This window comes from Aedes albopictus, chromosome 2 (genome assembly GCF_035046485.1).
Source record: "Aedes albopictus strain Foshan chromosome 2, AalbF5, whole genome shotgun sequence".
Classification (NCBI taxonomy): Eukaryota; Metazoa; Arthropoda; class Insecta; order Diptera; family Culicidae; genus Aedes; species Aedes albopictus.
The window spans coordinates 251,251,860-251,267,093 of NC_085137.1; the positions used below are offsets into that span (position 1 = coordinate 251,251,860).

At 37.0% G+C, this 15,234-nt stretch overlaps 2 long non-coding RNA genes across 3 annotated transcripts; one reads left to right on the forward strand and one right to left on the reverse strand.

The window, feature by feature from the left end:
* Positions 1–476: 476 nt before the first annotated feature.
* LOC109429620 (uncharacterized) lies at positions 477–1,373 on the forward strand. Of its 2 annotated transcripts, none has more exons than XR_003894720.2 (3): positions 477–633; positions 717–968; positions 1,005–1,373. It is a non-coding gene; the product is annotated as an uncharacterized LOC109429620 (long non-coding RNA). The 2 variants fall into 2 exon arrangements; XR_003894721.2 differs by having other exon boundaries at positions 516–633; positions 702–968.
* Positions 1,374–1,885: 512 nt separating this feature from the next.
* LOC134288007 (uncharacterized) lies at positions 1,886–9,364 on the reverse strand. Its single transcript, XR_009997684.1, has 3 exons — positions 9,091–9,364; positions 8,689–9,009; positions 1,886–5,957 (listed from the first exon to the last, which is right to left on the reverse strand). It is a non-coding gene; the product is annotated as an uncharacterized LOC134288007 (long non-coding RNA).
* Between the last annotated feature and the right edge of the window lie 5,870 nt (positions 9,365–15,234).

Consider the following 15,234-nt stretch of genomic DNA (forward strand, 5'->3'; position numbering starts at 1 on the left):
AATTATTCACGGGGAAACGAAATAACTCAAAAGTGAGATAAAAAGAACTTAAAATTAAGTACTCCGCCAACACTATTGAATTGAGTACAATTTTGTTCTGGTTGTTGGATACTTTTAACTTAATATTGTAGTATGGCGCAAATACTTAGCTTTGAGTAAATTCAGAGTTGACGATTTTGTTTTTGTTTTTTGCTTTGAAAGTATCCAAAATTAGGTGTTGTTGCCGTACACGATTTTGGATGAAAATTTTGTTCTGCGCCATGTTGATTTCAAGTTGGGTATTCGGTGATCGTTTGGTCTGCTTATTTCGGTAAGTTCCCTCATAATTATAATAATTTTAGGTATTGTCAGCCTTTCTTTATCATTTTCAGGAATCTTTCGTTACCAAAAATGTGCCAAACGAGAAGCACGCCCAGGGGGTGTGACACTCTAATCTTTTTGGAATCAGTTCAAAAGATTCAAAAAGATTCGAAAAGATTCAAAATGATTCGGCGGGAATTATAAAAAACGGGCGCCCGTCAGTCATATCAAAATAACTGATTCATTTCGTTCAGTGTTTGTTTTGGTTTCGGACGACGCTGATCGGAGGGATCGGAAATTTTTCATTTATTTTGTGATCTTCAGTTTGAGTAGGTAGGTATTTTAAATAATTTTAAGATATTTTAAATAATTTATGTTAATAAACAAACTAATTGAAAAAGAAAATTATATTTCAGACCGGCGACCAATTAAACGCAATTAGTTTGCCGTCAGTGGTGCTTCGCGGCGACAAGGATCTGCGTGTTGGTCCGTCCGTCGCGACCGATTGCGCCGTCTCCACAAGCCGTTCGGATCCGACATTAGCAAGCTCACGAATCCGATAAAGTTCCAGGGAAGGCTTACCGGAGTATCCTCGACCTGTGAGGGTGTGACTGCCGCAGCCATCATGCAACAACGGAGAATGCCAAAAATGTGAATCTTTGCAGTTGGTTGGACTCTGAGGTTGGACTCACCGTCCCTCTCAGGTTGGACTCACCGTCCCTCATGAAAGGCAGCTGAACGTGTTAGTGCCGGCGCCTCCCTCTATTTGGCTGAAATATCTGTCTGCTCAAGCTCTTGAATTGATTGGAAAGGCCGCCCGTGATAACTAGAAGTCCAGAACCATTTCACGTCACTTGTAGTTGGCCGTTTGAAATTACGAGAAGCTGAAAAATCTGCTGTCCGGAGTAAACCATCGCTCAGGGTGCCATGCTGTTACCAAGTCCGAGATAAACAAGTAAATCACCAGGATTACAAGTGAGAGGTAATTAATCAAGATGGACAGAGATCTGAACTTCGAAATATAACTAAATCAAGCAAGTATCAAGTGAATAAACATGACTTATTACAAACAATTCAAAAATATCACAAAACTCGCATCAATCATGCTGTATGTTTTCTTTAACCGTTATGTGTCCGACAAACTTTTTGCTTTTTTGTACACCGTGCTTTTCAAATGGGCGCTGGGTACCCGGGTACCCTGTCGGCCATATAAGGGTTAACAAGGTGTGCGCTGGGCTTGTTACTTGTTGGATTTGGTTCGTTAAAACTACGTCGAATGGAAAATGCTTTTTATTGGACTCAGTACTGGGTTGATTGCTACTGGTCTCCATGGACGGAGTGTCCTCAAGAGCAAGCAAGCAAGCAAGTAAATCAAATGGAGAGTCACCTCATTCCAGTCGAGAATTCTCACCTCGATATACGACTCCGACTTTTCTCACGTCACTACATTCGCAGAATGAGCACAATAGTATGGGCCTGATTACGAGTGTCACTTCACGGTGAAATCGAAAAAGTGACACCGGTAATAAGGACGGTGAAAGTGATTCCCATTGATTAACCCACAACTTTTTCACCGTGGATTCGCAATGTGTCACCGTGATCGATTTTCACCGTGAAGTGACACTCATAATAAGGGCCTATGTGAATTGCTAACAAACTTCACAGGACTTTGGTGAACCTTCTTGGCAAGCTTTTATTACTAGGAAGAATACTGCCTTCATTCGCATAACAGTCCCATCTTTGCTTTGTTTCCTATTCATATGAGGCTGTTATCCAAATGGGGGCAAAATATCTCATGGGCTACTCCCGAGAGAATTGATCTATTTTTAACCGTTGTGTCCGACAATTTTTTTTGCTTTTTTCTACACCGTGCTTTCCAAATGGGCGCTGGGTACCCCACATGAGGGTTAAGTATAATATAATATAATAAGCCTCTATATATCTATATATGAATAAGATGCATTGTTTCACCAAACATCTTCGGAGGACTTGGTGAACCTTCTTCACGACATCTTCTGATGACAAGGAAAGACAGCCACAAAGAGAATTGATCTATTTCTTAAGAAGGCGTATTGTGCGTCACCAAACATCTTCGGAGGACTTGGTGAACCTTCTTTACGACGTGTTCTGATTACAAGTACAACTACAAAGAGAATTGGTCTATTTCTTAAGAAGACGTGTTGTGTGTCACCAAACATCTTCGGAGGACTTGGTGAACCTTTTTCACGACATGTTCTGATTACAAGTACAACTACAAAGAGAATTGGTCTATTTCTTAAGAAGACGTGTTGTGTGTCACCAAACATCTTCGGAGGACTTGGTGAACCTTCTTAACGACGTGTTCTGATTACAAGTACAACTACAAAGAGAATTGGTCTATTTCTTAAGAAGACGTGTTGTGTGTCACCAAACATCTTCGGAGGACTTGGTGAACCTTCTTAACGACGTGTTCTGATTACAAGTACAACTACAAAGAGAATTGGTCTATTTCTTAAGAAGACGTGTTGTGTGTCACCAAACATCTTCGGAGGACTTGGTGAACCTTCTTCACGACATGTTCTGATTACAAGTACAACTACAAAGAGAATTGGTCTATTTCTTAAGAAGACGTGTTGTGTGTCACCAAACATCTTCGGAGGACTTGGTGAACCTTCTTAACGACGTGTTCTGATTACAAGTACAACTACAAAGAGAATTGGTCTATTTCTTAAAAAGACGTGTTGTGTGTCACCAAACATCTTCGGAGGACTTGGTGAACCTTCTTTACGACATGTTCTGATTAAAGGGAAGAACGAAGAACTACAAAGAGAATTGGTCTATTTCTTAAGACGTGTTGTGTGTCACCAAACATCTTCGGAGGACTTGGTGAACCTTCTTTACGACATGTTCTGATTAAAGGGAAGAACGAAGAACTACAAAGAGAATTGGTCTATTTCTTAAGAAGACGTGTTGTGTGTCACCAAACATCTTCGGAGGACTTGGTGAACCTTCTTCACATGTTCTGATTAAAGGGAAGAACGAAGAACTACAAAGAGAATTTGTCTATTTCTTAAGACGTGTTGTGCGTCACCAAACATCTTCGGAGGACTTGGTGAACCTTCTTCACGACATCTTCTGATGACAAGGAAAGACAGCTACAAAGAGAATTGATCTATTTCTTAAGAAGACGTGTTGTGTGTCACCAAACATCTTCGGAGAACTTGGTGAACCTTCTTCACGACATGTTCTGATTAAAGGGAAGAACGAAGAACTACAAAGAGAATTGGTCTATTTCTTAAGAAGACGTGTTGTGTGTCACCAAACATCTTCGGAGGACTTGGTGAACCTTCCTTACGACATGTTTTGATGACAAGGAAAGACAACCACAACGAGAATTGATCTATTTCTTAAGAAGACGTGTTGTGCGTCACCAAACATCTTCGGAGAACTTGGTGAACCTTCTTAACGACTTGTTCTGATTTCAAAGAAGTGCAACTACAAAGAGAATTGATCTATTTCTTAAGAAGACGTGTTGTGTGTCACCAAACATCTTCGGAGGACTTGGTGAACCTTCTTTACGACGTGTTCTGATTACAAGAACTACAAAGATAATTGATCTTTTTTTAAGAAGACGTGTTGTGTGTCACCAAACATCTTCGGAGAACTTGGTGAACCTTCTTCACGACATGTTCTGATGACAAGGAAAAACAACCACAAAGAGAATTGATCTATTTCTTAAGACGTGCTGTGCGTCACCAAACATCTTCGGAGGACTTGGTGAACCTTCTTTACGACGTATTCTGATTACAAGAACAACTACAAAGAGAATTGGTCTATTTCTTAAGAAGACGTGTTGTGTGTCACCAAACATCTTCGGAGGACTTGGTGAACCTTCTTTACGACGTGTTCTGATTACAAGTACAACTACAAAGAGAATTGGTCTATTTCTTAAGAAGACGTGTTGTGTGTCACCAAACATCTTCGGAGGACTTGGTGAACCTTCTTCACGACGTGTTCTGATTACAAGTACAACTACAAAGAGAATTGGTCTATTTCTTAAGAAGACGTGTTGTGTGTCACCAAACATCTTCGGAGAACTTGGTGAACCTTCTTTACGACGTGTTCTGATTACAAGTACAACTACAAAGAGAATTGGTCTATTTCTTAAGAAGACGTGTTGTGTGTCACCAAACATCTTCGGAGGACTTGGTGAACCTTCTTTACGACGTGTTCTGATTACAAGTACAACTACAAAGAGAATTGGTCTATTTCTTAAGAAGACGTGTTGTGCGTCACCAAACATCTTCGGAGGACTTGGTGAACCTTCTTCACGACATGTTCTGATTAAAGGGAAGAACGAAGAACTACAAAGAGAATTGGTCTATTTCTTAAGAAGACGTGTTGTGTGTCACCAAACATCTTCGGAGGACTTGGTGAACCTACTTCACGACATGTTCTGATTAAAGGGAAGAACGAAGAACTACAAAGAGAACTGGTCTATTTCTTAAGAAGACGTGTTGTGCGTCACCAAACATCTTCGGAGGACTTGGTGAACCTTCTTTACGACATGTTCTGATGACAAGGAAAAACAACCACAAAGAGAATTGATCTATTTTTTAAGACGTGTTGTGCGTCACCAAACATCTTCGGACGACTTGATGAACCTTCTTCACGACATGTTCTGATTAAAGGGAAGAACGAAGAACTACAAAGAGAATTGGTCTATTTCTTAAGAAGACGTGCTGTGCGTCACCAAACATCTTCGGAGGACTTGGTGAACCTTCTTCACGACATGTTCTGATGACAAGGAAAAACAACCACAAAGAGAATTGATTTATTTCTTAAGACGTGCTGTGCGTCACCAAACATCTTCGGAGGACTTGGTGAACCTTCTTCACGATATGTTCCGATGGCAAGCAAAAACAACCACAAAGAGAATTGATCTATTTCTTAAGACGTGCTGTGCGTCACCAAACATCTTCGGAGGACTTGGTGAACCTTCTTCAAGACATGTTCTGATGACAAAGAAAAACAACCACAAGGAGAATTGATCTATTTCTTAAGAAGACGTATTGTGCGTCTTCAAACAACTGTACGACATGTTCTGATGAAAAGGACGAACAACTACAAAGAAAATTGATCTATTTCTTAAGAAGACGTATTGTGCGTCACCAAACAACTTCAGAGGACAGGGTGAACAAGTAGGCGGAGAATAAGATTGTCCCGAGAACTGTTATAACATAAGACAGTTGACTAATAAGACAGAATCAATATTTTTTTAAACATATGTATTTACTTACCTGTATGCAGAAACTGTTTATGCATCCCCCTTATGGATTATGACCAGTGACCTCCAGAAGTTAATTATTTCTGTTGGTTGAAGCGTGGTGGCAGGACAGGATGAAGTAAAGGTATCTTGACGACAAACCATAATTACTTTGAAGAATGTCTTGACCTTGTGAATTACAAAACTAACTCATTGGAGAAGTGACCTATTTTCTTAAACAGACCCCCCTTTCCCTCCAGTGAATTTCGGATAAATACCCATAGAAACGAGCCCCCTCCTAACCCCCCCAAGCAAAACTATTTATTCACATATAAATACAGAACATAAAATAAAATATAAATAATCAAATTAGAGCTGGCTAGCCATGGTTAATAGTGGTGATATGGAATTTCTGGAATAAATTTAAAAATGGATTAGCGGATTGCTTTTAGATACGTGAGATTAGTGCAAGCTTTCAAAATAATGAGATAATATAAAATGAATAAGCGACTAAGGGTGCTAGTACACAGGGACAAATATTTGTCAAGGAAAGAACTCAAGAAACTCAAGATAAATCAGTACATGATATGAAAAGTTTGGCTCAAAAAGAAAAGTGTTCTATCCTATAAGATCGAAAAAGCTAATAGGAAGAACACGCCGCGATATAGACATACCTCTATGAACGGAGTGCGAATTCCGAAAAAGCTACCGATCGATAGAATTTGTGATGAAAACAGGACAATACATAGGCAGTCGGGTGCCTGAAACTTTTGCCAGTCTTGGTAAGGTGGTATGAACTACCAACCAAGCCGATCTGTTTAAAAGCACAGGTCGCACGGCAGAAGTTTCACGCATTCGATGTATTCGTTCAATACATGGCCTACTTGCCTAATTTCACCTTCTATAAAATTTTCACACTTGTTCGCTACCTAGCGAATTCTATCATATCTATCATTTCATTATCCACTTTGATCTCTACTCCCTTATACTTATGAGTAGAAAGAGACCGATATAGCCACAAAATCATCAAGAACTCAAGAAACATCATCTGTTTGATACTAATGAAAATTCGATCGAGTCAAACAAGATGTTTGAGCATTGATTTTTTGTTGGACAAATATTTGACCCTGTGTACTGGAATCTTAAATAAAATGATTGAAATTTATCAGCATGAGTCTTAAAAAATGCTTGCACTGTGAAAGCCCCATATTCTGCGCACCTGAGAAATTTTCAATTTACATCACCTGTATTAACCCTTTCCTTCACACGAATTTGAACGACTATTTCTATGCCAAAAAAGAGTTTAAAAAAAAGTTCTTGAACAAAAGTTATTGCAAATTGACCAAATTTATTGAAATCATTAACAAAAATTTTTAGCTGTAAATCAATAGTACGTAATTAATCGAGTAATTGGCAGTTGGGTTCACCTTATAGCCTATATAGCCGAGGCGGTAAACGCACGGGTATTCAGCATGACCATGCTGAGGGTGACGGGTTCGATTCCCGGTCGGTCCAGGATCTTTTCGTAAAGGAAATTTCCTTGACTTCCTTGAGCATAGAGTATCTTCGTGCCTGCCACACGATATACATATGCAAAATGGTCATTGGCAGAGGAAGCTCTCAGTTAATAACTGTGGAAGTGCTCATAGAACACTAAGCTGAGAAGCAGGCTTTGTCCCAAGAAGAAGAAGTTTACCTTATGAGATCACAATCATATTCTAGAAATGATTGCGTCATTTCAATCTAGGTAATTCCGTTTGTCCCGAGTTCGTCGAAAATCGATGGTGCTCTAGAGCAAGAGGGTTAAATTCCAAACCGAACCGTTTTGTATGGAAAAGGAAAAGTAAGCTATATTTCACAAAATAATTATTTTTATATAAAATAATGTAAATTCTGAAGTGTTTGTGGTCCTTATTCTGTATAAAGAAAAAGTATACTAAATTGCTAACTAAATACTTTCAAGTTTCAGTAGTAGCTCCGTGACAGTTTATTTGCCAAGGCTGAACCCGTTGTTCAAATTAAACCACTACAAAGACCAATTTGTAGACGTAACATGTCAGTTCTCAGTCATTTCAAGCTATTTCAAGTCTATGAAGATTATTATGAAAGCATTTTTATCCAAAAAGACTCACCAAGAATGTCCATGTGCAATAGTAAATCACTTCACGGAAATAACATATTTCAAGACCAAAAAAAAGGTCGTATCAGCATTGCGTAAACAAACACGTTTCTGTCGACTTAGGGCCTTCTGAGTTCCACTCACGCATCTCACCACCAAAGGCCTGAAGTACACGGAGTCAAATATTTGACAAGGAAAGAACTCAAGAAATATTATCAGTTTGACACCTACTAATGAAAATTCGATCGGGTAAATCAAGATGTTTGAGCATTAGTTTCTTTTTGGAGTAATATTTGACCCTGTCTACTAACGAATAAAGCTTGATGTTTGCACTTTTTGTTAATGGTGGTGGTGTGTGAGTGAAGTTCAGAAGGCTCTAAGTAGACAGAAGCATGTTTGTTAACAAAATGTTGATGCGGCCTTTGCAATTGTTGGTCTTGAATTCACAAAATGCTGTTGGACACGAATGAAAACTCATCTGGATAAGTGCCCAAAATAAATTATAAAATAATAATATGCAATAACAAAATGCTGTCTGTTTATAACTGTGCTTATGCCACTCCAAAGATTGAAGATGTAACATAGTTTATCGGTTTATCGAATCAAACGGCCAATCATCAAATGAATACAACTACCTTGCAGTGAACGCACCTCGCATCTTGGTAGCAACCTACAGCACTATCCTCAATGATAAACAATAATCGGACCCGTTACCCTCAACATGGCAATGCTGAATACCTACGGCTTTACAGTTGAGTCTCTAGGGGCCTGCATATAAGTTGATATCAATCCATCATTCAGTCATAATCTCGGCCATAATTGGGGACTACGAAGGTTGATGAGCCGGGAAACACTCTTTCTTCCTACGGGGTTTCTTATGAGAGTATGAGTGAAAAAAAAGCAAAAAATCTTCCCTCCTTCACTTTCTCACAGAATACCGCAAACAAAATCATCACCTTCGTAGTCCTCAATAATAATAAAGTAGTCTTCTAAGAAACGAGCGTTTACAGTGTATTTTGCTTACCTCGATTCATGCCCGCACCTGATGTACCATGTAAAATGCTTAAAAACCCGGTGCTCACTATACGGACCATACTCGAGGAGAACGGTGTGTGGCAGTGAAGACAACCATGAGCTCTCTGTACTCTACGGTAAGCTGTGGTCTGGAAACTGACCAAAGCCGGACGGATACGATGGGCAGGGCATACTGCACATATGCCGGATGGTAATCCTGCATAGATTGTGTTCGCAGGGATGGTACGATGTGGAGCACAGGTGACAAGGAGGCGGCGATGTCCCGAGGAAGCAGTAGCAAACCGAAACATGTGGCGTATGACCGTCTTATCTATGAAAAGATGTAGGTTATGATTTATGAAAGAACCTGGAAATGCTTAAAGCTTCTAAATTGTGTTCGTTTATTTCTTACCTACCAAGCTCACCAGTTTTTTCGAAAGGTCGGGAAAGACGAAGGGATAAACGGAGGAAGGAGCGTATCTGGTCCCGTTGTGGCAGTGAAATCCTGATTCGGTTTACTGTTTCGCTCATGTAGCCGAACCCGTTTTCGGAATCACAGTAGGTTCTAAGTTTTCACTAAGTGATCAAGTCTTGATCGATCGAGTTCGAGATTTTTTCGCGGTTCCGGACTTTTTCGGCGGAATATTTGGTATTCTACACTAGAAATTAAACGAATTTCACGTAAAAATTTTTATATCCTAACGCGGTGAACACGCAATTTGTTTTGGCGGCGACGTCGGTCGGCGACGGATCGTTTTTGACAGATTGCGAACAAAACACTGAAGTAAAAGTTTTGTGATTTTTTTTGGTCGGAATTTGACTGATTCAGAAAGATTCAAAAAGATTCCGAAAGATTCAAAAAAGATTAACATCAAAAGATCAGAGTGTCATCCCTTCGAGCACGCCCCATTTCCGGAACATTCCTGGACTTACACTTCGAACTACTTGAAAAGGAAATGGTCACCTATTCTTTCACTTGTTAATCACAGGTAAGTTCCATACTGCATTTATTAATTCAACACAATACTGATGTTTCTCATCATTATCATCACAAACAGAACATGCGTCTGATTTCCCGCTCGCTTCCGGCGCGAGTTCCGACGATGCAAGATGATCACCAAACGCGACCGCTGCCGTAACCAAGATCCGGATGGCGTATGCACCAGGCGAGAATATTTGTTAATAATATGTCATGTTAATTTTAAAATGTGTGAATAAAAACTAAATTGATACTTCGTTTGAAACCCATACGCGCATTTATTAATTATAAGAAATTATCAAATTTTCGTAAAAAAATCTATTCATAAAAACCTAGCTTTGAGTACTTTTTATCCAAAATCCCCTATTCTCAAAACACTTACTTTTTACTCAAAACAGGGTCTTTGTGAAACAACTCAAATTTGAGTTCTTCCAAAAAAACTCAAATTTGACTGGTTTTACTTAGCTGTCAAGCTGAGTGAAAAAGACTCAATTTTGAGTTATTTCGTTTCCCCGTGTTGATTTTTCAGTACACTGATAATTTACCTTACTCAAAAAACTGCTAAAATACCCTATTTTTCATATAAAATAAGCCATAAGTCAAAATTCAAAGCGATGACATATAGTTTTTTTGGCCTTAAATTGTTCGTAGGATTATACTCGACATTTTTGATGAACAATGAAAATGTTCTAATTACACTCTTATTTTGGTTTACCCGGAAAACTACGAAAATTCCATACTTTTTACACAAAGTAGTCAACAAAACTAATTTTAAAACGATAACATGTTGTTTTTTAGCCTTGAAATGTTCGTAGCAGTTTGGGGGACATACTTGAAGAATAATAGTGATGTTTTCATTACACTCAAATTTTGATTCACTCAAAAATCAACGAAAGTACCACATTTTTCACGCAAAGTGCTTAACAAAAATAATGGCTTACAATGCAAAGTAGTTTTTTACCTTTAAATTATTCGTGAAAGCGTACTGGACGTTCTTGATGAGTAATAATGATGTTTTCATGACACACTTAATTTGTTTTACTCGAAAGCTACAAAAATACCATAATTTTCATACAAAACAGTCAATAAAACAAAATTTAAAGCCATAACATGTAGATGTATGACCTTAAATTTTCCGTTACAATGTACTGGACCTGTTTTTGATAAAATGTTGATGTTTACATTACATTAATATTTTGTTTGATAAAAAAATGTACGAAAATACCGCAAAAAAGCGAATAAAATTTAAAGTAATGATATGTAGTTATTCAACTTTGAATTTATCCTAGTAGTTCAGTGGATTCATTTGAACAACCTTAGTGATGTTTTTATTACACTCATACTTACTATGCGCAGCATATAGTCACATGTTGATGTACCTTAAAAAATATATTTTTACACAGATAATTATTTTTGATAGCTAAAAGCACTGAGATTTTCACTCAGGTGGAGTACTGACTCAATTTGTTATTTATAATTTTATAATATTCTTCATGTTTTGATACAATAAATTAACCTAACATGTTTCATACCGCTTTTCCCATCATGCTGATACTCTTTGCGTTGCAATCTGTAATATTTTTTGGGATTTATTATGTTTGTCAGAGCACTATCAAAGTTTCCCCAAAATAAAAATGTGATTCTCGCTCATATGGAAAAATAATATTGATCACCCAAAACAATTAAAACTGTCCAATCCTTACATTGCAATTATAACTGAGACACCAGTACTTGTTTTAAAATTATTAAATCACGAAAAATACATGGAATAAAAAATTAGGGAAATTTGCTGAAAAACTATCAAGACTGCCCCGTTTTACGGTTTTGCATCAGAAACTCTTCTATATACATTTGTTTTTCGGAAATTTCCCAAGAGGTGCATTTATATTTTATGTTATCTTTCAAAGATTCTTTCAAAATATTTTGTCGTGGGTTCTTTTCGAAAATATTTAAAAATATTCCAGAGATTCCTTCAGGGATATTTTCAAAAACATCAAGGATTCCTGCGGAATTTATTTAGGGGTTATATTTCTCGAGGAATTCTTTTAGACAACTTTTGAAATGTTTTCGTGTACCTATTATTCCTTTGGGTTTTTCATCTGAAATTCCTCTAGCGATTGCTTGATAGATTTCTCCAAGGACTCATTTAGAATATTATCATATTTTTTCAGGAATCTCTTATTTTTTTTCCTGGAGCACTTTCGAAGTTTTTTTTTTCTGGCTTTCTCCAGCTCTCTCCAGTTTCCATCCTAGTTCCCATACAAAGTGTTTTTCTTTTATTTGCTCCCATTGATAGTTCCTTCCGTGTTTTTTTCGATATTTTTAGAAATTTCCGATAATTACTTGTGGAATTTCTGCCAAAGAGTTTTCCGATATTTCACCTGAATTTCTTCGCTGGTTTTCATCAGGAGTTTCTCCCGGGATTTCTCTTAGAGATTTTCAGAGTTCTTTATGGATTTTCCAAATGTTTCCTACCAGAGCTTTCCGAGATTTCCCAGTTCTTCTCAGGATTTCTTCCGAAGTTTCTCTCGCATTCCGACATGTCTCCGGTTATTTACAACAATGAATTTTGTAGGTTATCTCAGGCAGGAGGTTTTCCGAGAAACACTTCTAGAAAAGTACAGTACTGGACGCATTGACCGATTTTCATACAAAATGCTTAAGTTTGGAGCTCTGTATTTCAGCTTCTAGAGCACAAATTCCGAGAGTAATCTCAGGTAAAACTTAAAAAAAGGAAAGAAACTCCAGAAAAAAAATCATCGAAATTTCTCAAAACTTCGGGAGAAATCCCAGAACCAATTCCTTCAGAGAACTCGTGAAAAACTACTTTAAAATCCGGGAGGAGCCTCAGTTGAATTCCCAGCAACAGTTTCTGTAAAAACCTCCCCGGAAAAATCTGATGGAGAACTACCAAGAGGAATACCGGAAGAAATCGCGGAAAACCTTCAAAGAGAAATTCCGAGAGAAACTCTAAGAGAAATTCTACGACTACATCTGATGTATATTCCCGGAGAAAAGAGAATAAATTCCACGAAAATATGTTTGGGCAGAACGCAGGAGGAAAAATCCAACGAGAGACTCTGAGAGAAAATATGGGAAAACCTCTGGAAGAAAATCTATAGGTTTCTCATAAAAACCTTCAGGAGACATATTTGGATTTCAGAAATCCTGCAATATTCTCCAGGATTTTTTCCGGAAAAAAATGTTTGAATCTAGGGTGAAAACGTCGATAGAAATACGAAAGAATCTCCGAGAGGAATTTGAAAAGGAATATCAAGAAACAGGAATGAAAGAAGGCTGAAAATCTCTTTAATAAAGACACATAACCTAACCCTAAATTTGGAAACCAGTTCAGTTCGTAACTTTTTTTTTTTATTTTCTCGGGATTTCCGTTTATTTTTTGGTGATTGCTACTGCATGTTCAGGAGACGCAAATGGACTCAAATAAAAACAAATAAAAAAAATCCCTGGTGAATTTTCGGTTTGCCTTGTATTTTTTTTTTCAGGTAGTAGATAACCTGAAACTGGTACAAAAAAGTCAGTAAAAGAAATCTGCATGTGTTTGTTTAGAATTTTGTGTGAAAAATATGGCACATTCGTGATTTTATTGTAAAAACAAAACGTGGATGTGATGTGAACATCAAAATTTTATCAAATACATGTCTAGTACATTCCAACGGAAAATTTTAAGACTAACAACTACATGTCATTACTTTAAATTTTGTTTCATTGGCTATTTTGTAAGAAAATTATGGTATTTCAAAAACTTGTTTAATAAAATGAATTAAGAGTGTCATGAAGGCGGTATTATTGTTCAACGTTCATCATTTCACGAAAAAATTCAAGCCAAAAAACCAGAATGCATTGCCTTATATTTTTAGTTGTTGACTACTTTGTGTGAAAAATGTGGTATTTTCCTAGTATTCCGAGTGAAATAAAATATGAGTGTAATAAAAAAAATCACTAGGATTGTTCAAATAAATCCACTTAACTACTACGATAAATTCAAAGTTGAATAACTACATATCATTACTTTAAATTTTATTCGCTTTTTGCGGTATTTTCGTACATTTTTTTTATAAAACAAAATATTAATGTGATGTAAACATCAACATTTAATCAAAAACAGGTCCAGTACATTGTAACGGAAAATTTAAGGTCATACATCTACATGTTATGGCTTTAAATTTTGTTTTATTGACTGTTTTGTATGAAAATTATGGTATTTTTGTAGCTTTTCGAGTAAAACAAATTAAGTGTGTCATGAAAACATCACTATTACTCATCAAGAACGTCCAGTACGCTTTCACGAATAATTTAAAGGTAAAAAACTACTTTGCATTGTAAGCCATTATTTTTGTTAAGCACTTTGCGTGAAAAATGTGGTACTTTCGTTGATTTTTGAGTGAATCAAAATTTGAGTGTAATGAAAACATCACTATTATTCTTCAAGTATGTCCCCCAAACTGCTACGAACATTTCAAGGCTAAAAAACAACATGTTATCGTTTTAAAATTAGTTTTGTTGACTACTTTGTGTAAAAAGTATGGAATTTTCGTAGTTTTCCGGGTAAACCAAAATAAGAGTGTAATTAGAACATTTTCATTGTTCATCAAAAATGTCGAGTACAATCCTACGAACAATTTAAGGCCAAAAAAACTATATGTCATCGCTTTGAATTTTGATTTATGGCTTATTTTATATGAAAAATAGGGTATTTTAGCAGTTTTTTGAGTAAGGTAAATTATCAGTGTACTGAAAAATCAATAATTTTGCACAAACATGTTCACTCCAGCTGTACGCATGATTTAGAGTCGAAAAAACCATATGTCATCGCTTTAAATTTTGTTTTATGGATCAATGTGCGCAAAAAATGCGCTCTCAAAAAAAACTAGGAAGTGCCTTTTGCTTAATAACTTTGGGTAGACGCATCTATTTTGTATTTTTTTTTAAATGGACGATGATCTTGAAACCTGTCCGGTTCCATCGCAAAAAAAAAATTGAAATCGGTTGAAAAACGGCCGAGAAATGCCTTGTCAAAGTTGGACTTCCGACTTTTTTTGGACCCTTGGTAGTTCGCGGGAGTTTTTACCCCCTCAGTAGTTTAAGTGTTAATACTGAAGTCGAAATTAATACTTGAGGCGTAGCACCCGCCGAATCACTCACAAATCTCCTCAAAATCAATCATTCATACTTTCTCACCCGCGGAAGAACCATCCGGATGGCGTAGCACCGGCCAAACTGTCAGCGGAATCGCGAAAAAAAAAAAACTTTCGAGCGCGAACTAAACCACGACAAGCAGAGCAAAACACGTCTGCACACGGCAACGCCTACTGCGTTTTTTTTCCCCGAAATAAATATTTTCTTTAAGTTTAGAAACTACTTTGGCAAATCTAGTTAAGCTTTCAGACGCCCAAGTGATTCAATTTTCGGTTGAAGAGTAAAAATAAATTTTCCAAAAAAATCTTGCTCGAAAAATGTAAAAAAAAATTTTCTCGGAATTTTTCTCTCTCAAATATTCCATTGTATTCTTCCAGAGTTTTCTCCAGGAGTTCTCCCATAGATTTTTTTTTTAAT